Source organism: Euprymna scolopes, chromosome 42, assembly GCF_053919585.1.
Source record: "Euprymna scolopes isolate OS-2025 chromosome 42, ASM5391958v1, whole genome shotgun sequence".
Taxonomy (NCBI): Eukaryota; Metazoa; Mollusca; class Cephalopoda; order Sepiida; family Sepiolidae; genus Euprymna; species Euprymna scolopes.
In genome coordinates, this window is record NC_136523.1 from 37,306,964 (window position 1) to 37,333,917 (window position 26,954).

Below are 26,954 nucleotides of genomic sequence, written 5' to 3' on the forward strand. Positions count from 1 at the left end.
TCGGAATTCGTAGTGCAGATTTGTACTTAATGTCATTAGTGCCGAACTTTACTGTAAGCAACTGGAGCGGGTCTACGTAAGTATCCGACTCTGATCAACCGAAATCGCGCTTGATGCAACAGAACAATGACAAGCCACTAGGTGTATCAGAATTTTTGTAGGAATTTTTGACACCCCTATCACGAAACTGCGAACATAATATAAAAAACTCGTAATTTCTCTTTTAAAAGTGGGTTGTTTATTTTCTTTATGGATTATACTTCCAAAATAAACTATTAAAGTTATTTTAAAAGTAATAGAAATATTTTTTTTTATTTTTTAAAAAACAGTAATGAATTTTACGAACTCAATATTTTTCAATTTTTAAACTTGAAAAATCTATCAAAATTTTTCTATTCATTCTATTTTTACGATATTTTCAGGGTCAATGTGAAATTTTATGCTCTTTCCAATAAATCGAATATAATATTTTAGACAATCGTTTTTTTTTTAAATTCACGCCCCCCCCATTTTCAAGTGTCTATTAAAAAGTAAATAATTAATTTACTCACCAAAGTGTTATATATCACAAATTGAAGAGAAAAGGTCAATAAATAATATATTCAAATTTAAAACAAAAAAAGTAGTGTTTTTTAGAAATTTACCTGTAAAGTTCGAAGTTTAAAACCTTTTTTTAAACCACGTTGTTTGTTTTTTCTTTTGTTTTTTAATGAAACCTTGGTCCTTGCTCCTTTAATTAAAAAAAATTAGGGCTTGAATTACATTTTTCGAGTAGTTATAAGCTTGGAAAGACAGGGGGTCGAATAATTCACGCCTCCCATTTTGAAATGTCTATTAAAAAGTAAATAATTAATTTACTCACCAAAGTGTTATATATCACAAATTGAAGAGAAAAGGTCAATAAATGATATATTCAAATTTAAAACAAAAAAAGTTGTGTTTTTTAGAAATTTACCTATAAAGTCCGAAGTTTAACACCTTTTAAAAAAAAAAACACGTTTTTTTTTGTTTTTTTTTTAATGAAACCTTGATCCTTGCTCCTTTAATTGAAAAAAAGAATAGGGTTTGAATTACATTTTTCGAGGAGTTATAAGCTCGGAAAGACGGGGTGGAATTATTCACTATTTTTCACGAAATTTCTGACACACTTAGCAAGCCACACACCACCAGAAAGATCAAAGACAATTTTGAAGAGCTGGGTCTGTCACATCCAGCCTGACTCTGCTCCATCAGATTATCGCTTTTAAAACTTCATGCAACACTTTCTGAAGGTTGCCGATTCGATTCGTTTGACGAAGTCGAGGAAGCATGTCAAATTTTTTTTATTTCGAGGTCGGCTGAATGATACTTTCATTATGAAGGGACAGACCCCAGTAAGCAATAAGGCAAACCAGATAAGTTTCAAAATGAGATTTGGAAACGGTTAGAATCGAACCCAGTAAGAAAAGTTCAAAAAGTGCTAGGAATGCAAAACGATTAAATATGTCAGTTAACCGAATGGACAGTACGAGTTTAGAAATAATGATCAAAAATAGGTTAGTTATTGAACAATTAAAATTGGGAATTCTTTGTTTGCCGAAAGTGTGTTTGGACATACATAGGTAAAATCTACGTGAATAAATTTCACGTCGGAAGCTGGCCTCAGAAGTCATAAAGGAAAGAGATTCTCAATATATTGAGACAAAGTTCGAAGTAAGAATTAGCGAATCCCAGTCACAGCCACAGACAGTCAGTTAGCAGACGAGAGTCGGACAGCGACTTAGTGAGAGCTGATGTCCTCTTGGATGTAAAAGCTTGAATCCCTGACCATCATCAATCATCCAGCTGGTATGAATAAAGAATCATCTAGTATTTATAAACTGCTGTCTTCGCCTGTCGTCATTTAAAAAAGAAAAGGTAAACGTGTTTTGTCTATCATCTTGTTAAACGAACTTTGTTAAATTCAATTTTCTGCAAATGTTTACAAACATTTGAGACAACCTAATATTCGCTAGTGTGTAAGAATGTTCGCGCGAAATGAAAAATGTTTGGCATGTTCTGAGTCCTCGGTTATATGTTGTCACTGATATGAATCTCCAACCCGATTACACAACACTTTGACCAGATCCGAAAGCTTGTTGGGCGATGGCAAAAAGTCTTGAAAAATGATGGTCTTTAGTTTGGAGATTATTTTTTTTTTGTGTTAAATTCAATTTTCTGCAGATGTTTACAAACTTTTGGGACAACCTAATATTCGCTAGTGTGTAAGAATGTTCGCGCGAAATGAAAAATGTTTGGCATGTGAATGATTTAGCTCTTTCTGTCTACAGTAATCAAGTTAGTTTTTACATGTATTTTGTTAACTTGAAGTATTTTTAACCAATCAAAATCGTTTTAAACCTTAAAAGTAAGCTATGTGAAATTAATAAGCCAACACGAAGTTATAAACTTTAATGAAACGAGAAAATTTACAGCGAAAGGCTAGAAAAAGAGTTTCACCAATCGAACGTATAATCGATTAATTTTTATGAAGAAGTGTTAACTCAAAGCATTGTAACATTCTCGTTACATATCAACACTCGGGACCCACACGTTGTATGCAAACAGTCGCAAGGAAAGGAAGACAAGGAAAGAATTCGACTCATATATTTTTTTTTAATTGAAAAAACAGACATTTATTTACGGGTACTTCTAGAATAAGGCCGTATTTTTTGTTCAAAAGTCTTATCGTAATCCAATGTGCTTAATAAGACCCTGTCATCTGTTTTCATTCCAAAAAAGAGAAAGGTAAATGTGGTTTGTCTATCATCTTGTAAAAGAACTTTGTATAACTCCCTCAAAGTATTATGTGTACCCATCCGCCATTATCAATAATGTATCTCCCCTCTATCTGTGTTAACAAAAACTCTTGCGTAAATGTCTCAGCTCTGTATTAATAATAATATAAAGTCCCCAAGAATCGTCGCAGTTCGAAGTTAGTTAAATAGAGAGTAACACTCACAGCCAGAGAGAGAGAGAGAGAGAGAGAGAGAGAGAGAGAGAGAGAGAGAGAGGGTCAGAGAGTGAAGTTGATGCCCTTAGAGGCGAAGGGAGGGAGACCATGTAGTCATACAAGCTTGAATTCCTGAGTCACTAATCAGCCGGCTGATGAATAAAGAAATCACCAACTATATTTTGTAACTGTTTGTCTTCGTGTCGTCATTACAACTGAAAGGTAAATGTGTTTTGTCTGTCATCATCTTTAACGAACTTTGTATAACACCCTCCAAATATTACGTGTTCTCATCCGCCATTATCAATAATGTATCTCCCCTCTATCTGTGTTAACAAGAACTGTTGCTTAAATGTCTCAGCTCTGTATTAATAATAATATGAAGTCCCCAAGAATCGTCGCAGTCGTCGTCGTCGTCGTCGTCGTCGTCGTCGTCGTCGTCGTGATGTAAAATGTTATTATCATATCTGTTCAGAATCTCCTGTTATATTTGTCTCAGTATGTACCACGATCATTCACTGTGCCTCCATACAAGTCCCCCGCTACGTAACATTTAGGACTATGACAACAGCATATTCTTTTCATTGTCAGAACTCTTGATTATATATCCGACACAGTTAGACACAGTTAATCAACCGAGAACCACATCACTGTATATAAAAGCATATAAGATATCAACGAATACACACTTGAGAGTCAAAACAATGAAAAGAATATGCTGTTGTCCTCGCGCTATTAATGGTCTTCATGTGGGAGAAGGCTGAATCGGATAAATAATCGATGCCAAATAATGTAGCCAAGAGGATAACACATTTCCTGATGTTGGGGTCCTCTGTGAGTGAGTTCCAGAATTGTCCATGAACTCTGCACCAGATTAATGTCGGCTTATAGTGTAAGAATCTCATCTCTCATCCCAGAAGATTTCAGGTAAAACAGCGTTGAAGTTTTCGATGTGAGTAAAACAACCTCAGCATCTTTTTGGAAAAAGTAATGCAGGAATTTAACGATGAAGCAAAGTCTGAAAAGCATTTCTCGAATATATATATATATATATATATATATATATATATATATATATATATATATATATATATATATATATATATTGGCTAGGGTTATATCCATGTACCAATAGAACGATAATCTATAAACATTACTTGCCACTAATACGAAACTAAAACTAACCGTAACATCTTTACAAGGTTGTTACGGCCATAATATAAATATAGATACCAAAATTAAAAAAAAAAATCCTTTTTACAAAAAATCAATCATTGGGAAATAAAGGAATTTAGGAACCCAACAAATGGGATATATTTTTTTTTTTAAATTCTTTTTTTAAATGGCTTAGGGCTCCCCGTAGAAACTTCACATAACTCTGTTCTTAAATAAGGATACGAAAATTAGGCGATACATTAATATTTAAATGTAACCACAACCAAGGTAAATGTTTCTCGCATGCTTTTCCCGTTAGGATTCCTCCCTTTTTTTCTTTCTATTCAAAAAATGTTCCATTGCCAAAAGTGTGCTTATTCATAAAGTCTGAAGAAATGCTGGTGTTGAAAATTTTCAAACGATATAATGTTTGAAATTGTCGAACTAGACATTGAAAGAATTGTAACGTAAAATGAAATACACTTTTTGTTGCCATCAACACCTTGTCTTGAAGTCTTGATTTTGCACACGCAGTATATATATATATATATATATATATATATATATATATATATATATATATATATATATAATCCGCGAAAAAATATGTGAGCATGCAGGCGACATTAAGCATGTAAAAGTTTAGTTCAATAGATAAGGACTTATATTGTTACGAATCTTTCCGGTTGTGATAAAGAAAACAGGCCGGAAATGGGCGAAACAGTTTACGGTGTAAAGTTATGAAAAAATGTGAGAATGCAGACAACACTAAGCATGTGAAAGGCCAGGGTTTTAAAAATTAGTCTCCCAAAAAGTAAAGTTGAAAATTCTTCCCCTTCTTCAAAAAAAAAAAAAAAAAAAAAGAAAAAAAAAGAAAGTTAATTTATTTCCTAATCCATCTAAATAAAACAGTAGATGTATGTACGTCTGTGTGTTTATGTGAAAATATTTAACCGATAAACTCTTAAACTACTGGTCGTATAACACTGAAATTAATAGGAAATAGTAATCATACGCAAAAAAAAAATGGTTCATAACGAGTAAAATCATATATATTATTTTAATTGGATTTCATTATTGAGATGAGTATTATCCATATTAATTTATTTTATTCTCACCTTTCTTAGTTGCTGTTTCACGACGTTTCGGCCGACTATTCTTCTGGCCTTCGTCAGGCGGTAACTGCGACGGGATAGGAACTCCAAATCTCGTAACTGCATTCTCAGCAATTACTGCCATCCATAGTTGTCGTCTCACCACGTTTTTTTGGCCAAGTAAGCCTCTGGCCGGCTTTTGGATAGGATTGAAACCGCTAGCTTCAGACAATTCTCACCTGGAACCGTAGAGATTCAACGTCTTTATCCACTGCGCCACAGGCCCCGAAGGCCAATCAATGTTGGATATTTTTTATCTTATAAATCAACGTTTATTTTATCATCTGATCTTCAATGGTCGGGTCCGTACCGAATGGTATATATATTATTTTAATTGGAATTCATTATTGAGACGAGTATTATTTATTAATTTGGTTATTGCGGACTATTATCCGAGAATTGTGAAACAACAATTAAGAAAGATGAGGATAATAGTCCGTGATAAATAAATTTGCTTTATGTAGCGTACACTCTCAAGCTGCGCACATGACATGGTGTGGAGGGGGGTCCAGTTGCATGTTACATATTTATTTTTTTGGGGGGTGTTTTTTCGTTATTGGAAAACAAGAAGACCGCCATTAAAAATGATAGGGATTACGTTGGATACTGAATCTCTTCAAATACGGATAACTAACTGCGTGTTTGCACAAAAAAATAAATGCGATTTCGTTCTCAGCGTACCTGAAAACCACTAAAAGTTGACAAATTAACGATGAATGCCGAGGGGTCGGTAAACTAAAATATTACCCAACTTTTAAACAATTTTTATTAATTTTTTTTTCTATAAATATTACCTTACGCTACGACAGAACACCGACCACTCTAATTTGGCTTTTTAGGGATTTAATGACATATTAAAAAAATCGTGCCATTGTGCTTTTGTCACAAATCCTGGGCACAACAAATCCTCACACGTCGAACGTTACCATTTTTTAAAATTTTGTATACAAATCTCTCTCTCTCTCTCTCTCTCTCTCTATATATATATATATATATATATAATATATATATATAAAAGTGAACGTGTCTGTCTGTCTGTCTGTGTGTCTGTCTGTGTGTCTGTGTGTGTACATTTCCTTACGCAATAACTCTCTCAATTTTAAGTCTACAGACTAGAAATTTGATTTGCAGGGTACTGGGATTTGGGGAAATCTGTGTGATCAGTTTTCGGCCAGGGTTCAAAGTTCAACGATTTAACCTTTGAGAACTCTACCGAATTCCTCCGCCAATTTGGGGTCTAAACACTTGAAATTTGTAGATATAGGTTCCTTGGACATGGATCTAACTTAATAACTTGATTTGAGCCCAAAACAATAAATGTTAAGGGGTCATAATAGGAGTCAAAGTTTTTTTTTTTTTTTGCTCAACATACACCTCCAAACACCCGATCAACGCCGGGAAGCCATGCTAGTTAGTGATAAAACTCGTCACGTCGGGGTCACCATTTTTTACATGCTGTTTATTTATCTGTACATAACTCCTAATTTCCATGCATTTTTACCTACTTACGGCGCAATCATGTTGATACACCAGTTCCCGTCTGATCACCGAAGATAAGCAACGTTGAGTCTGGTCTTTAGTAAAATGGGTGACAATTTGGGGATTCCAGGTGCTGTATGTGCTCTCCGCTTATCTCGGCATTGTTTCCGGTCGTTCTGGACTTCTCCATGCCACTGGACTAAAGGAGTGCCAATTTAGAAGAAGTGTGGTTGGAGATTGTGCAACCGTTGCTTCATAATTCCACGCGCAACCACCTTTACAGGCGTATCCATTGTCTTTTGAGACTGAACAGAGGCGTTTTTGTTGTTGTTTTTTCGCCAAGCGCTTTTGTATAAATAATTTTAATGATTAGTTAATTAGTTTATGAGCGGATCTGGAACACACCTACATATTTCACTTTATATATAGATATTTACTACCAATTACTATCTATTTATATATATATATATATGCCTGTTTGTCTTTCTTTCTTCCTTTCCCTCCCTCCTCTTCTTTCTTTTTCTCACTCTCTATCCATCTCTTTTGCCGAGGAAGGAAAGTCAATATGACCCGGAGGACTGTAAAAATATAATAAAAAAGTACCCGGAAGGAAAGTAATATATATATATATATATATATATATATATATATATATATATATATATATATATATATATATATAATAGTAAAAAATAAAACAAATAAAAAAACAAACGCATAAAAAGAGGAACAGACACGTAAAGCTACTTAAATAATTTGGATAAAAGCCATAAAAAAGACATTCCATTCAACCCGGGAGGTATTTGCATGACTATATATATATATATATATATATATATATATATATATATATATATATATATATATATATATATATATATATATATATATATATATATACTAGCAGTTCAGCCCGGCTTTGCTCGGGCCCTAAGTACGCATTATAACTTTATGTGAATATGTATATATATAATAAAATGTTTTACTCATGTCCAGGTAACCTACATCTAAAATTTCAAGTGTTTAGACCCAAAATTGGTGGAGGAGTTTGGTAGATTCTGCAAAGGTCAACTCTTTCAACTTTGACCTCTTGGCAACCAAATTTTCGGCCAAAATCTCTTTAAAAAGCTTGCTGCATGTCTGAATACCCTTTATGTAAAATTTCAAATGTTTACACCAAGAACTCGCTGAATAGTTTGGTAGTGATCACAAAGGACAATCTTTTGAACTTTGACTCCTTAGCAGCAAATTTTTCGACCCAAAACGATTAAAAAGCATGTCCGATGTCTGAATACACTTCATGTAAAATTTCAAATGTTTAGACCAGAAATTTGGCTGAGTAATTTGGTAGAGATCGCAGAGGTCAACCCACGATACTTGACTTTTTCATTTTAAACTTTAATTAAAGCTATAATATAAAAATAGTTTTATAAAATCAACAGTAGATTCTCTACAGTGCAATGTAGACTAAAATGTATTGTTGACTACGTTAGTACAAGGAGACATGTAAAGCTTTCTTCTCAATGCATCACGATGGGTCCCCAACCATAGGCGATCAATCGATTTGATTGAAAAATCGTCGATTTCACTGATTTTGATAACAAAAAAAAATATTCGTCGATCAACATCATTTTATAAAATCAACAGTAGGTTCTCTACAGTGCAATGTAGACTACAGTGCATTGTGGTCTAAGTAATTGCGAGGAAGCATGTGGAACTTCCTTCCGTGCAGCGTATGTTTCAATTATTTTTGTAATGGGAATTGCTTCAGACAAGGTATGAAGCCATTTAATGTAAATATCTAAAAACTAGAATAAAGTACAGGGCCAAAAAAACTAGCCAAGAGTATATGTTAACAGAATAGATTTTGATTCGCAAAATAGTAATTCTCTCTCCTTTTTCAGAAACATCGCTCATGGTGTATAAAAAGACACATTACAGACAGCGAGAGTTATGACACGGCCGAAAGTAAACCCAGAGTGGCGACAGAATGTGAGTGGTGGAGCAGGCCTCGGACTTTTTTTTTTTTTATTGCATGTTCACCCCAAACAAGGCACATTGCCAGTTTGATGTAGGGAACTATATCAGGGACACAAGCTACAGGGGTACTATGTGGGGAGTTGGGCAGCAAGATGTCGGTTCACATTACACTTGAACTTCTGCGTGTCAGTACAGTTGGGGAAGCAGGAACCCGGAAGGGAATTCCAAAGTCTAGCGGTTCTGGGGAAGAAACTACTGGAGTAGAAAGCTCTCTTACATCTAGGGATCTGTACCGTGAAGGGGTGGGATTTTGCTGCTTGTCGGGTTTATTGGGGATATTTACGTCGAGGGGGTAAAGTGCTTGCAGTTCGTCGGAGCAGTCACCGTTAAAGTACTTGTAGAACAGGCAGAGGGACGCTACATTTCATCAATGGGACAGAGGCTGAAGCTTAGATGACAGTTAAGGACCTATTAGGTTGACGGCTCTTTTTTTAACCTTGTCTAGGAGTGAGAGACTAGTAGCAGATGCACCAGCATAGTTTTTAAGACCAAAGCATCGTCAGTTTCTGGCAAAATTGCATTCAAATGTAGAGAAAAAAACACCCTAGAGCAGAAAAGATTGCGTTTTTATGGTACAACTCCCGTCGTCGTAATTCTTCAACCTATTAGATTTTGAATTTAAAAATAGGAACCTTCACTTATGGAACGACCTTCGTATTTTGAGCAAAATATCGACCCATGCATGCATGGATTACAATAGAAAAATGCGAGAATGAAAAGTAATATGGTTAAGATTAAACATGGAAAAGTAAAGGACTGGTTGTTAAAACTGGAAAAGAAAAGGGCAAGATATTCCAGTACAAGTATTAATAAATTTATAATTAAAATATTTCAGGATTAAAAATTGATTACATAATGTTATGAATTGAATTTTAATAAATCTTAATGCTGCAATTTTTAAGTTATAAATTTATTATATTTTTTACTAGAATATCTTGTCCTTTTCTTTTCCAGATTTAACAACTAGTCCTTTGCTTTTCCATGTTTAAGCTTAACCATATTACTTTTCATGCTCACATTTTTCTATTGCAATCCATGATTTTTGCAGGTTTCCAGTAAAGTTACATGTTCTTTGTTTAATTTTAACAGTTTCCGGTGACTGGTTCTCGGTAGACAGAACAGTTTCCGATGGTTAGTTGTTCTACATGTTCTTTGTTTAATTTCAGTCTTATGTTTTCGCCAACATAAACATAATATACACATATGTAATAACGATAAAATCCCCCGCCCAATTATCTCCCTTTCATTCTTTTTGTTTCACTTGTTACTGGTGAGTTGGTGGCAACAGTAGTCGCTGAAGCGACGTGGTTGCTATGGAAACCAGTCATAAAAAACGTTGCTCACTTCCTTACGTTTTTTTTTTTTTTTTTTTTTTTTTTACGATTTTGAACACCAGTAACTTCTTCATAACTTTTGTTTTACTGAACGAAAATTGATTTTTTTTTTCAAAATACAGACTGAAAGGTGATCTTTAAACTGTAGTAATGTTTTGAAATTTGGTCGAAAAATGAGTGAGTGGTGAAACTTTAAAGCAGTTCTAAATGACTAAAGCTTCCACTTTACCACATATTGAAAGAATTCTAGCTGTCTGTCTGTCTGTCTGTCTGTCTGTCTCTCTCTCTCTTTCTCTCTCTCTCTCTCTCTCTATATATATATATATATATATAGACATATATATATATATACATACACACACACACACACACACACACATATATATATATATATATATATATATATATATATATATATATATATATATATAGAGAGAGAGAGAGAGAGAGAGAGAGAGAGAGAGAGAGAGAGTCCTAAAACAAAAATGATACTGACTTCCTTCTTGTTATTTTTTTTTAAATTTTTATTTTGTTTGTTTATTTGTTTGTTTGCTTAACTGAATGACTATCCGATTACCTACTTATAAATTATATTGTTTATCTTTCCGCTCCATTACACGGCGAACATAGACAGCCATTTCTTACCTTCGACTTTACACGTCCATCTTTTTCCAACCGAACCACGTGATATTTTTCTCTCTTTTTCTTGTCGCCCACTTCTAATTTTTATGTGTTTTGTTTTTCGGCTACAGCTGTTAATATCCTCGCAAGACAGCTATCTTACAACTCCTGCTGAGTTTTTCCCACGCGCGCTCTGTTACAAACCTTCTAATGCTAATTTTGGTGTGCAGCAAATTGACTTCGACTGAATTTTCTCAACCAACCAATTTAATGTCATAAACAAATTCCTGATGAACCGCCCCCTTAAGTAATGACACTTTATCAAATCTCTAATACTAACGGTTACTACGATATTATCCCATTGATTAATGCACACGCAATAACCCTCATCCCCGAGTGGCTTCCGGGCCTTGATAAGTGGTGACCTGCATGTAAAAAAATGTATTTACTCGCCTTATAATTAGTAATAAGTTACAGCCCTATCAAGGTCATAAGCAACTAGATGACTATAACATGGCCGTTTTTTTTTTCAATTCTAATGTAAACATTACATCACAGAAGAGATGTTGCGAGTTTGTCTCTGCTTTATCGTTATTTTCATGGAAAGTGTTCGACCGAGCTTCAATCTATGGTCCCCCCTCGCCAAACTTTCACAAGAAACACTAGACTAGCTGAAAACATTATCAATAATTTTCCCCACTCTTTATCTGTGCCTAAACCTAAACATAGATTCCATGATCAAAGCTTCTTTCTTAGAACTGCACGCCTGTGGAATTGTCTTCCGTTTTCCTGCTTTCCAGCTGTCTATAATATGGTTGTCTTCAAGTCCAACGTGAACAAGTTTCTGATGAGCCGTTCCACTTAAGTTAACAAATTTACCGAACTTCCATTACTATCGATTACTATATTGTCCTTTTGACTACTCTACACTCTTTAACCCTTATCCTTGAGTGGCCTATCGACCTTGATAAGTGGTGACGCCTATGTAAAAAAAAAAGAAAAAAAAAACAAGTTCCTGTTGGATCGTCCGGTTAAATAAACACTACACAATTCCACCATTACTGATCATCAGGGTATTGTCTCAACAACCACATTGTAACACAGCTATTAAATACAAACAAGAGGAAATAAATAAATAAATAAAAATCCGGGTCGGCATTTTCTTCTTTTAAAACAAAAGGTTTTATCATTATTTATTTATTATAACTAGCAGAACCCGTGGAAATTCCACGGTAGTTGAAAATTATGAAAACATATTATAAATAAACTGATTAAAACAAATAAAATAAAACCAATAACGACAAATTTAAAACAATTTTTTTAAATGAATTCTTTTTAAATCTTTTAAAGTTAAAAAGAATTAATTTTTAAAATTTAATTTTTTTCAATGAAAATTCAACACCCAACACATTGCTTTTTTTTTCCTGAACACGTTTTGGTATTTTTTTTTTTTTTTTTTAGATTAGGTCAACCTCCACAATTTCCTTTTAAATGACATCTTTTATAAGTTTTCGACTATGCTGAATACGAAAATCACATTGGAATTTTGTAAAAATAATTAGTTATCGAGATATAAAAAGCTGTATTATGCATTGTATTCTTTGGCGGCCATGTTTTTTCATGCGCATGCAGTGTCAGTCATAGTAGATTTGCTAATGGCGCGCGCACGCTCGTAAAAAAGATGGTTGCAAAAGAATACAATACATAATGCAACTTTTTATATCTCAATAACTACTTATTTCTGCAAAATTTCAATGCGATTTTCGTATTCAGCATAGTCGAAAATCTTTAAAAGTGGTAATCTGAAAATTTACCCAAGTTTTAATATAAAGAACAGATGTCAATTCACTCGCACTTTTTTTTGAATTTTATAATTTTTTTGAATTTTATAATTATTTGGAATTTTATAATTTTTTTGAATTTTATAATTTTTTTGAATTTTATAATTTTTTTGAATTTTATAAAGAATCTAAACATGTTACAGTCTCCTCTCAACATGACTATTTCCAAAATTATGACAAAAAATTTTAACATAAAATTATAACATAAAATTATAACAAAAAATTTTAACATAAAATTATAACATAAATTTATAACATAAAATTATGACAAAAATTTTAACATAAAATTATAACATAAAATTATAACATAAAATTATAACATAAAATTATGGCAAAAATTTTAACATAAAATTCTAACATGAAATTATTACATAAAATTATAACATAAATTTATAACATAAAAATATAACATAAAATTATAACATAAAATTTTAACATAAAATTATAACATAAAATTATGACAAAAATTTTAACATAAAATTTTAACATAAAAATATAACATAAAAATATAACATAAATTATAACATAGAATTATAACATAAAATTATAAAATAAAAATATAACAAAATAATAACATAAAATTATAAAATAAAATTATAACATAAAATTTTAACATAAAATTATAACATAAAAATATAACATAAACTTTTAACATAAAATTATAACATAAAATTATAACATAAAATTATAACATAAAAATATAGCATAAAATTTTAACATAAAATTATAACATAAAATTTAAACATAAAATTTTAACGTAAAATTTTAACATAAGATTATAACATAAAATTCCAACATGAAATTATAACATAAAATTATAAAATGAAATTTTAACATAAAATTTTAACATGAAGTTATAACATAAAATTATAACATAAAAATATAGCATAAAATTATAACCTTAAATGTTAACATATAATTATAACATAAAATTATAACATAAAATTATAACATAAAATTATAACATAAAAATATAACATAAAATTATAACATAAAATTTTAACATAAAATTATAACATATAATTATAACGAAATTTTAACACAAAATTTTAACATAAAATTATAACATAAAAGTATAACATAAAATTTTAACATAAAATTTTATGTTAAAATTTTAACAAAATTATAACATAAAATTATAACATAAAATTTTCAATTTGCAACCGTAAATAAACAGCTAAGTTGTTTTGTTTTTTTTTTTTCGAAAATTCTAGAGATGTAAGCCATGTTTAATTTCAGAACAGTTTCCGATGGTTAGTTGTTCTATACAAGTCCTGGAGGTGACTGGTTCTCAGTAGACAGTTGTTTTGTTCAGGTTCCCGACTTTATAATTTGTCTTGAGTTGTACGCCATGATTAGTTTCAAAGCAGTTTCCGATGGTTAGTTGTTCTATACAAGTCTTCGAGGTGACTGGTTCTCAGTAGACAGAACAGTTTCCGATGGTTAGTTGCGCTACACAAGTCCTGGAGGTGAGTTTTTCTCAGTAGACAGAACAGTTTCCGATGGTTAGTTGTGCTACACAAGTCCTGGAAGTGACTGGTTCTCAGTAGACAATTCTCGAGTTGGAATCCACAGAGCAAAACATTCTTCCCATGTTGACACGAAGAAAACATATGCGAAGTTGCTACAGAAAAGGTTTAATTTTTATGGAACAATTCCGGTTTCTGATTGGTTGGTTGCAGAACGTGAATTAATTTGATTCGTCAGTTCCTATGAGCACCGTTTATAAATAGAATCTCTGAACTGTACGGATCATACCCCATTAGAGTTCAAAAATATTGCAACGGAAATGGTTTTAATGATTTTTAACTGATAGACATCGACTATAAAAGGAGGTAATTCGTTTCGCATTAAATAATGCTTGCGATGATGATGGTTGTTTTTTTGTTTTTGTTTTTGTTTTTTGTGACACCGGACGTCGGACAAGTAAATTAATATTTAGATTGTTTCGACACCACTTAAAAGTCTTTCGCCCGGTGTACACTTTTCCTCTCCGACCCCACGCCAGCCACAGCCAGCCATTTCTTGCCTTCGCTTTACGCATCCATTTTCTTCGACGCCCACTTTGTTTTTCTCGAGCACGTGCTGTACTTTTTTTCTTTTTTTATCTATTTTTTCTCGCTCACACTTCCTAATTAGCATATTCGCGTTTTTCGGCTGCTGCTCCTCTTCGTATGCTGGCCATCCGTCGCTACTCTTGATATTTTCCCACACGCTCATATGCACTATATTACACGCATTATACACGAGTGGAGGTAGCGCATAAACGACAGACTTTGCTAATATTGGCCCATTGATTCGTTGAATTAAAAAAAAAACTCATATTTTAATCGATTTTTAATCAACTTTTCACATAATTTTAACCTTCCATCGCTCGATATAATTTACTTTTCATTTTTCACCTCATCAACACCTGAGGATGATTCTCAGTCGAATCGAAATCGTTCGTGATAACTGTACAATGTTTTTGACTCCTAGTAGGGATTGGTTATTTATTTTCTGCTCACCACAGTAAAATGTGGCACAAGGCCGGAAGGTGGAGAACAGGCGAGCTCCCCTAAAGAAGGGGCACTCTCGCCTAAAAAAAATTGCCTGGGCAGCCCGTCGGCATTACTCGGTAGGGGCGCCTCAGGCGACAAGCAATAACCTTGCCCCACCGGAAAGCCCAGTGGCAAGGCCTGGGAGGGTGGATCCTAGATAGTATCCAAGCGGTGCACCTCAGTCCAACAGGTGCTGGGCCGGTTCTCGGCTCCTCACCTGTAAGGCTGAGTGTCAAGAACGGATCCTTGACGAGTACTTCTCCCCTGTCTCCCTTCAGCCGAAGCCGCTAGGAGACCCTCCCCACCACGAGTAGTAGGGGTTATGAGACCAATGAATTCGCTAATCGTTTTTATAACCACCGGCTCTACTAAACAACCAATGAAAACCTTCCAAAGTTACTATAAAAATTGTCGAATTTTGGATTCAATCAGTTCGCCATTAACAACGTCACGGACCACATTTGATTTTTGGCCGCCATCTTGGTTACTGCCAATTACACTCAGGATCTGATCTGATGTACGCCGCCATCTTTGTTCAACATTATGTCACAATACTTAACAATAACTATGGCACTTTCATCAATATTTTCGATTTTGATATAAATTATACGGAAAATGAAAAAAAAAAATTTTTTTTTTAAACCATAAAGTAAAGTATCTCCATTGTATTTAATAATGTCTGCTTATATAGTGTGGCTGGTTCAATCTTTGACAGATACCCACCTTAGGGGTTCCTGCTCATGAAATTTTTGTGGCAAGTGGTGCGCAATATACAACCACACCTCTCCTGAGTTGACATTGTTAAATACCAGTGGCAATTGAAGTGTATCGATAGGACGACTAGAAACAAATGCCAAGATGAGCGGAGAGCGCATACAGCGCCTAAAATTCCTAAATAGTCATCCATTTGGTACTAACCAGGCTCAACGTTGCTTAACTTCGGTTTTATATATATATATATATATATATATATATATATATATATATATATATGAATGAAACTATTTCATTTAATCATATAAATTAATATACAAAGATATAATTTTACGCGTACATTTTCAGTATTTACTTCAAAAGTGCTCGATACATACATAGAGCTCGGTATTAAGTTATGAATATATATATGGCAGTTAGGCTACACAGAATATTCCGCGTTTAATTTTCGTAAGAATTCATCAAGCTTACCCTGATCCTGACGAATTCTTACGAAAATTAAACGCGGAATATTATGTGTAGCTTAATTGCCATATATATTTTCATAACTTACTATATATATATATATGTGTGTGTGTGTGTGTTTGTGTGTGTGTATGTGTGTATGTGTGTGTGTGTGTGTGTCTTTCTGTCTGTCTGCCTGTGTGTGAACAGACACATAGATATGAAAACATTTTCTTCCATAAGATTTTATTGCGCGTCTGTTTTTAAAGTTCCGTACCCATAGAAACATGAATGCACATTTAAAATAAAATAAAATAAAATAAAAAATAAAATAAAATAAAATAAAATAAAAAAAAAAATAAAAAAAAAAACGCGCACACGTCACATTACAGCCGCCGCCATATTGATTTTATGCATATGTTGTTCTGAAGACATTCCATCTCTTCTTATCGCCGCTCGTCGTGACTATAAACTTCAAGTCTCAACGCTCCGTTTAATGTGATTATTTGGCGCTGAGACGATTAAATAATCAAGGTTTCGCATTGTCGTTTCAGCACCGACAAACAAAGGCCAAAAAATTAGAACGTTGTGTCTTAAAGTTAACGAGATAGTGTAAAGAATTAGAAACTGGTGTTATAATTTAACTAATTACATTAAAAAAAAAAACATGAAATAACATGGTCGGCATTTCATATACATGATGATCGCAACGTCTTTTCAGACGAGTGCCACTCCCTCATACACTTAAAGTCCATGAGCCCAAAAACGACTTCCATCGCCACAGGACCATTTTAATCGACAAATGCCTGAGGGAGTATCTATACACAGATGATGTTACAGAGTCTTAGCTTTGTACGACAGCTAAGCCCCTCTCTCGGTTCAAAATGTTCAGATCCAGCAACAAGCAAGAGCAAGATAGCTAGCAACAAGTTAAACTGCAGAACAGCTTAATGCGGGTACTGGTCTCCCGCTTTATGGTTTTTTAAAATCAGAGATTTGCTTCTCCTAGAAAGGTTGCCTTTATCACGACTTACGGGAGCCCTCTCCACCCCAACACACACATACATGCACACAAACACACACGGTGCTAGTTGGCCGTTGACCCCGAAAAAGGGTTCATTTCATATACATACATACATACATACATACATACATACATGCATACATGCATACATGATGGCAGCAAATTCGCTTTCGAACATTGCCATCACTCGATATAGCACACACAAAAAAAGGTATATAGAAACACGAAAACATTCAGTGATGGGCCGCACGAATGTGGCTTTTAAGCCCTGCTAAACTCTGACATTCCTTGACACACATTGTACAGACATGTGCACCACTAGTAGCACGTTCTTGATGTTCTTTTTATGCAGGATCAAATGCCATTTCAAACCGCCTGCCGTTTTTTACGTCCGCCCGCAGTTGACACAGGTTAACTCTGGCAACTCAAGACTGCTTTTGGCCCACTGCGCCGATGAGTAGACTGGCGGCTCATCAGCCCAGCTCTGCTCAGACATATTCTTCCGCACACGTCACACTCCAGACCAATTTTGGCGCCCCTCCCATCCACGGCTCATTTCACTCTCCCTTTCCGGATATCACGCTTCAGCCGCTCATACTGGGTTCGATCCGCCTCAAACTTGCCCACACCTCCCCGCAAGGTCCTTCTCCACCCTCCGCGACCCAAAGCAAGACTCTCCCAGGTCCTTTCATCAATCTCACATTTTTTTTAAGGTGGATCTTAAACAATCCTTGAATCTCAATTTAGGCTTTCGAGCCAGACGTCTTCCCTCGGCGAGCTCGACATCTGTGTGCTTTTAACACACGTCCACACCAGACCTTGACTATACATACATACATACATACATACATACATACATACATACAGCAAGGCTTCCTTCAGTCTTGACAGACTCTGGATATCCACTGTAAGGGTGCCTGCGCGTGAAATTTTTGTGGCAAGAGTTGTGCAATACCAACCACACCTCTCCTGAGTCGGCATTTTTAGATATCAGTGGCAAGTGGAGGTTCAGGACGACTAGAAACAAATGCCGGGATAAGCGGAAAGCACATACAGTGGCTAGAATTCTCAAATGGTCACTCATCTGGTACTAACCAGGCTTAAAGTGCTTAACTTCGGTGATCTGACGAGAACCAGTGTGCCAACGTAATTTGCCATACATACATACATACATACATACATACATACATACATATCTATATCTATATCTATATCTATTAGGGTGAGAAAAAGGTTTTTGCGAGATTATTAATTTTCATTTCAAAAGATGTATTTTCAAAATTTTAAAGAGCCTTTTCTTCTCCATCTAATCTAATTACAATCGTCTTAAAAAAAACAATTATGTCTTCTTTTCAGAGCGTTAAATACAACATGGGAAAAAAAGAAAATTTCAATTAAAGCTAGGTCGAAAAGCTACTAAAACAGCTCGCGATATCAACGAAGCGTTTGGTCCAGGAACGACTACTGGACGCATAGAACAATGGTGGTTTAAGAAATTTTGTGGCAGCGACGAAAGTCTTGAAGATAATGAGTGTAGTGGTTGGATGTTGGTAATGATCAATTAAGAACCTTAGTCGAGACCAATCCACGCATAATTATTCGAGAACTTGTTTCTGAATTAGGCATAACGTATATGATGATGTCAATCCACTTGAAAAAAGATTGGAAATACAAAAAAAATCTTGGTAAATGGCTGCCTCATGAATCAAACGACAATCAAAAGAAAATGCCGCTATGAAGCATCAGCTTCCTTTCTTTTACACAAGAACTGCAATGAAAAGTGGCTTCTTTACGACAACCGATGACACTCTGCTCAGAAATTAGACGCCAACGAAGCTCCACGACACTTGTCGAAGCCAGAGTTGCACCAAAAGAAAGTCATACTAACAGACGACTAAACGTTTACTACAAGAGCTCTGCCGACCGGATTAAAGAGATTGGCGCACCGGATTTGGCCCGCGGGCTATACTTTGGTAACTCTGTTCTAGACGACTAAATCCCCCTGTTTAGTTGATCTTATATCTAATTTTTCAGGCAACAGAAAAATAGGCAGACCCCAGTTGATCTAAAAACGCTGGGCATTAACACGCAAAACTGGAAAGAACTCGACAAGACTGACCTGTTCTGCGACCGGTCTCATTTATTACATTCTTTTTGAATGCAGACGAGACCATTACGGCGGATAAATACTGTCCACAAATGGATGAAATGCATCACAAACATCGACAGCAACATCCAGAAACGGCTCAATTCTCCTCCACGATAAGGCCCGACCGCATGTTGCTAAATCGACCCTGTAGAAGTTGAACGAATTAGGCTACGAAGCTATGCCGCATCCGCTATACTCTCCAGACGTCTCACCTACTGACTAGCACTTTTAAAAGCATCTCGAAAACTTTCTGCGTTAGAAATGCTTAAAAAATCCAAGCAATATCCAAAACCGCCTTCAGAGACTTCACCGCCACCAGAACGCAAGACTTTTTATCTCACTGGCATAAATATACTTGTTTTGCATGAGCAAAAGTGTGTTGATTCTGATGGTACTAATTGCGATGAATAAATTTTTGTTTTAGCCGAGATATGTTCATTTGAATTTAAAAGTTAACAAACGCAACAACTTTCTTGTCAGCCTGATATATATATCTATATATCTATAAAAGTGAAAGTGTCTATCCATGTGTCTCTGTGTGTGTCTGTGTATATTTCCCTACGCAATTTCTCTCTCAATTTTTAGTCTACAGACTTGAAATTTGATATACAGGGTACTGAGATTTGGGAAAATCGAGGTGATCCGTTTTTGGCCAGAAATTTGGCGACCAAGGGGTCAAAGTTAAATGATTTGACTTTTGAAAACTCTACGAAACTCCTCCGACATTTTTGGGTCTACACACTTAAAATTTTAGATATAGGTTTGTTAGACATGGATCTAACTTAATAACTTGATTTGAGCCCAAACAATAAATTTTAAAGAGTCATAATAGGGGTCAAAGTTTAAAAAAAATTGACCGATTTTCTTTTTTTTTTGCTCAGCATACACCTCCAAACACCCGGGCAACGCCGGGCCGAAATGCTAATATATATATATATATATATATATATATATATATATATATATATATATATATATATATATATTAGACTAGTCGTATATATATATATATATATATATATATATATATTAGACTACTCGTGTATATATATATATATATATATATATATATATATATATATATATATATATATATTAAAATACTCGTGACCCGTTGGGTCAGTGTGTTATATGGAATTCATGTATGAGCGTGACATTTGTGACGTAAAGTATATTAAAATGAAAAATCACGGACGGATCACTCAAACATGAAAAAAAAAATCCTCCCTATTCGTGTAAAGTTACCTATTTTTTCGAATAATCGCTCCAAAATCGAAAATTAAACATGATTTTCCTACGAATCGAACGCCGACGAAAGTCATTTAGCAGCAAAAACGCACATGGACCTACCGATGAGAAATATAAGAATGAAAAACCCATATTAGAATCCTTCAACCAAGTTATAGAAACTTAAAATCTAAAAAAAAAAAATTAATAAAACCTGAAGCAAAAAAATAAAATCTAAATAAATAAAATAAAATAAAACTAATATTGAAACGGATTAGTAAATGTGTCAACAAATTCACCGTTCTCACACAACTATTTTGTATCTAGAAATATAAACAAAAATAAAAAAAGCAGGAAGGAAGGAAAAGGGACGGATAGAGAGTAGTCGTAGTAGTAGTAGTAGTAGTAGTAGTAGTAGTAGTAGTAGTAGTAGTAGTAGTCTTGGCTTTACTACAATTGTTCTTATGTTTGTCAATGGGTTAAAGTTGTTTAGTTGTAAGAAAATAGTGACAGTATAGTTGTAATAAAGAATAGTTGCAAAACACCCCCACTCTTCCCATGTTAAATAATAATTTCGAAATAATAACGTTAATATTTCAGTGCGCAGGTCAAAATCTGCAAAAGAAACGATTTGTGTTTATTTGTTTACGTTGTTATGGGTTCATTTTATGCGCGCATGTGCAACCGGATGTCGTAAACCGGAAAGGGGGTTACATCACTCGTTACAAGGTCATTTGAGTTTTATAATTATATAGATATCAGGCTGACAAGAAAGTTGTTATACATACAGACACCAGTGCTTCATCCTTTCGGGAATCATCAGTTCCAGGTGTCACAATTAACATGATGTGCGCATAAGACTTTTTATTTTTTATCTTATTTTCTTTTTTCATTACATTTTCACTCCAAATAAGGCAAATTGCCACTTTGGTGTAGGGGGCTTCTATCAGGGGTAACAACTACTGGGGTACTTGGGATTAGAGCAGCAAGATGTCGGTTCACGTTACACTTGAACTTCTGCATGTCCGTACAGTTGGTGAAGCAGGGATCTGTAATGAAATTCCAGAGTCTAGCGGTTCTGGGGAAGAAACTATTGGAGTAGAAAGATTTATACTGTGTGGGGATGGGATTTAGCTGCTTGTCGGGTCTGTTAAGGGTGTCTACATCGTGGGGGCACAAGCGTTTGCAGTTCGTCAGAGCTTTCACCACTAAAATACTTGTAGAAAAGGCAGAGGGATGTAACATTTCGTCGATGGGAGAGAGGCTGAAGCTTAGATGCCAATTCAGGGCCTATCAGATTGGCGACTCTCTTTTGAACTTTGTCTAGGAGCGAGAGACTAGTAGCAGATTCACCAGCCCAAATGTGACAGCAATACTCCATACATGGGAGAATGGTGGCCTTATAGAGGTACAAGATACTTTCGGGTGTTAGTAGTTTTCTAGCAGGGTAGAGAGAGCTTGCCTTCTTCGCAGCGGCCCTGGCAATGCATTTAATGTAATTGTTCCAACTCATGTTTCCAGTGAACGTTAGGCCAAGGAGTTTAAAAGAGTTTTGATTTACCCAAAACCACACACACCTCCAAACACCCGGGCAACGCCGGGTACCCCCTCGCTAGTGTTCATTATAAAACGTTGGTGCAGAAATAATATCGTTTTTGACATTCAAAAGTAAAAGTAAAAAAACGACATTATTTTTGCACCAACCCAATATTATTCATTTATTTCAGCATGTTATAATTTGTCCCTGATGCAATGCGCAGGCAGAGCAGCCGAATAAAAACGAGGGCCGTCAGCGAAGAGTCAACTTTGTCAACTAACCTCCAACCTCTCTCTCATCGCCGCAATATTGCATCTCTGCGCTTGTTTTTACAAATATTTCAATGGAAAGTGCTCTGATGAGATCGTTGCACTTGTGCCTTCTTGACGTACATATCCCTACTTAGCAACAAAATCTCACCTCTTCACTGTTGAGGTCCCTAAATGCCAGAAAGCTTTCTACTCTTATAGTTTCCCCACCCTCAAGCAACTAGACTTTGTAATTCTCTTCCTGCTACCTGCTTCCCTGACTGTACTGATATGCAGAAGTTTAAATGTAACGTAAACCAACATCTTGTTAATCTTTTCTATGCATGGTCCCAAATACAGGGTAGTCGCTAGAAAAGCAGGAAATTTGTCAAACAACCATTTATTTTTATAAAGAATAATTTTTACGAAGTTTTTCAAAGACAAATGTTATATATTACTCATAAATACTCAAAATGTCGTCTATGCACTTCACTGCAACGTTTTTACCTGTTTTCGAGCTTGGATCAAGAATCCAAGCTCGAAAACAAAAGAACCAATCAAAAAATAGCAATCACGCATTTTATTCATGATCTAAGCTGACCTTCAAATTTCTCGCTTTCCTAGCGACCACCCAGTAGTAGCCCCTGACGTTAAAGTGTCGATATGCCTTGTTTGAGATGAACGTGAGTCAAAATAATAAAAGATGAAAAAGTAGACGCGGCATACCAATGCACGAGGACCTGTTTAATGTTGTTTTACTGTTGTTTTAATTTTCAGTAAAATTATTTTTTTATCTTTTTTTTTTTTTTCTGAACAAAAAGAAAATCCCTCATACTATTTTCGCACATTTTCACTTAAAAACTTTTTAATGGATATTTTTTAACGTTTACTGCAAGAGCTCTGCCGACCGGATTAAAGAGATTGGCGCACCGGATTTGGCCCGCGGGCTATAATTTGGTAACTCTGTTCTCAACGACTAAATCTCCCTGTTTAGTTGATCTTATATCTAATTTTTCAGGCAACAGAAAAATAGGCAGACCCCAGGTTGCGCTACAAGGAAATCTGTAAGCGTGATCTCAAAACGCTGGACATTAACACGCAAAACTGGAAAGAACTCGCCCAAGACTGACCTATAGCGCTCCACCATCAGGTCCAAACTGGAGCATGGGGGAGAGAGAGAGAGTTTCGAAACAACCAAGAGCTCAGACGATAACGGAGGAAGCAAGAAATATCACTAAATGAGCCTACCTTCAACTGTGACAGGCGCGGTCGCCTATGCCACTCATAATTAGCCATCAAAGAAGATGTAGACGAACCTACTGCGCAATTGGATATGGTTGCTATGCAACTGCCATCCGTCATCATTATCCAGAGTATATAGAGCAACTGGTGTGAAAGTTATGCACTTTTTTTATACGGAGTAACTCTATATAGTTTTACCTGTTATCCTTCTAAGGTTTTTTAATTTTGAACATTTTTTTTATATTAGTGGCATGGAAAGGCCACAGGAGTGACAACCAGAACCAGCAAAACTGAAGATGTCTGCCAGGACACTATATATATATATATATATATATATATATATATATATATATATATATATATATATATGTGTGTATATATACAAATGTAGGCAAATTCGAGCATATTTTATTGGTTTGACAATGCAGCTTTTTTTAACAATTGTCATAAAATTTTAACCATCGAATAGTATTATAATCTTCAAAAAGCCTGCAAATATTTCATTATTTAATTTTGGCTACGGGTATAGAGCGTATTAGCGTAATGGTTAGGAGCCTTGACTTGTACAGGCGGTCGGGTTTTGATCCTGGTTTGAGGTAGTTACCTGTCTACCCGCACTGATGAGCTGCGAAAGAGTACTGTATGTGGATGACTATATATATATATATATATATATATATATATATATATATATATTGTGTACAGAAAGTTGTTAGTTGAGACAGGTCATTGGTACCGTCGGTTTCAAGCCCGATAATAAGGCCCGTTTAAGGTATCCTTATCAAGCTCTCTTCAGCCAATATTCGTCAATTTGAAGAGAGCTTGATAAGGATACCTTAAACGGGCCTTATTATCGGGCTTGAAACCGACGGTACCAATGACCTGTCTCAACTAACAACTTTCTGTACACAAAATATAAGTACGCTCTTAAAATTTGGATTTTCCTTTTAATTGAGCACTCTGCTGGAATTCTTTTTCCCAAAAAAACTAATCATATATATATATATATATATATATATATATATATATATATATATATATATATATATATATATATATATATATATATACTAGACTAGACTACCCGTGACCCGTTTGGTTGGAAGCTATGGAATTAATGTATAACCGTGACACTTGTGAAGTAAAGAAAATAGTTTTTTGTGATATAACAGAAACATTTCTATGAAAGTATATCAAAATGAAAAAAAATATATCGATAGGTTTCTATGAGTCGTTCTGTTTATAATTGTTTATTAAAAAAACAAAAACAAACTTGCAGCCATTAAATTATAAGTGGTTTGCCGTACTTATAGGTAAATGTGCACTGAACAGATTCCATAATACTTAAAGTTAAATTCAAATTTTGATATAGCTTTTAATTTAAACGCAAAAAAAAAACACAATTCAATTGGGACGCTGAAAACGTACACAGTAAAACACTTTACGTCCAAGTGTTAGGGGTGAACGTGAGTAAAACACCCTCTGGGGCAGCACCCCCCCCCTTGGGTACTGTCTGCAAAGACCATCACACTCTGTGACGTGCACTGCCTGCATCGCCATTTGCAAACATGGCATCATTAGAGCATTTTGGTTCGTGGATGACAGCGAGCGATCTGTAACTATCGACACCGAGCGATATGCTCAGGTACTTGGCAAGTTCTGAACAGCACTTGGTATACACAAGTTCCCATTTATTTGCCTCAACACGAGGGCAGAGTTAGACACAAGGCCGGTTTTGCGGGTTCTTAAATGGGTGTTGTTTGTGAAATAACCGGTAAACATGACACAAGAAATAAGTGGAATGTCTAACAGATTTATTTAACAAGTATCTTTCTTTTCTTTCTTTTTTTACAAAGGAATCACCACTTATCAAGGCCCAGAGGGCACTCGAGGTTAGGGGTTAAAGAGTGTACAGTAGTCAAAAGGACAATATCATAGTAATCGTTAAAAGTGTAAGTTTGGTAAATTGGATTACTTAAGGGGAACGGCTCATCAAGAACTTGTTTACATTGGACTTGAAGACGGCCATATTGTAGTTAGCTAGAAAGCAGGCAAACGAAAGACACTTCCACAGTACCTACTGAGATTATGATAATTGGTGCCACTGGATGCGCATGGATAAAAGTCTTTCGTTTTAAAATTACGAGTATGTGTCTGAAAGTGTCATGGCCGACTCCGATCCTCCTGCTATTACATCCAAGGGAGATCACTCACTTGTCAGTCAAAGGGAAGTGATTATTTTATTAGGTTGATCCTAAGCGATACTTACGTCGAACAATATTGCCGCAAGTTAATGCCTTTATTACCTGGTTGAATTAATTCGTTCAGTCGTAAATAAATTAATATAACGGCATAAATAAAGTGGGAATTGATTCAAACACGCCTTATACGTATTAGTTTAGTATCTGGATAGATGTAACTATCCATTGCTAGATACCTCCAGATTGCAACTATCCATCGCTTACGTTCAGTATGCTGCTTTTTGTATCAGAAAGTGGAGGGTTTCGTTTGTTGTCATGAACACTTTTTTCAAGCACTATGGATAATAATCAAGTTAAGTTTATGAAATGCAAAACTTCTCAGTGGTAGTTTAACTTTTGAACTTCATAATTTTTCCAGTTTGAAGACAATCATTGTATCATTACTCTTTAAACTAAAATTAACAATAAATGTTTTTTTTTATTCATCTACAAGGTTAATTAAGGTCACCAAAGGGTTAATGGAGCACATTTCATTGAAATACGGTGTGCCTTCAATAAGTTTCTAGACTTTTTTAAAAACTTTAGTCCCCTTCTAAGTAATCTCCTCTGGCTGCAATGCACTTCTTGTACCGTTCCAACAACTTCTGGAATGGTTCCATGTAAGTCCTCCTGCGTGAGCGCGTCAATGACCCTTGTCACAGACTCTTTCATCTCCTCAGTTGTCTCATAACGACGACAGCCTCTACGTCTTTCCTTCAGCTTTAGGAATAAGCAAAAATCATAGGGAGAAAGATCCGGGCTATAGGGGGGTGGGTGAGGAACTGTTTTGATGCCCATCTAAATCAAATAGTCTTTGACAAGGATGAAGTGGTGAACGCGTGCATTCACGCAAATCTTCCACGTCTTCAGTTCCTCGTGAATAATTATGTGCACTTATTGTCTCTATTTGACCAATCAACTCTGGTGTTCTGACTTTCTTACTTCTCTCACACCTTTCATCATCCGTCACAGACTTCCTGCCTTCCTTGAATCT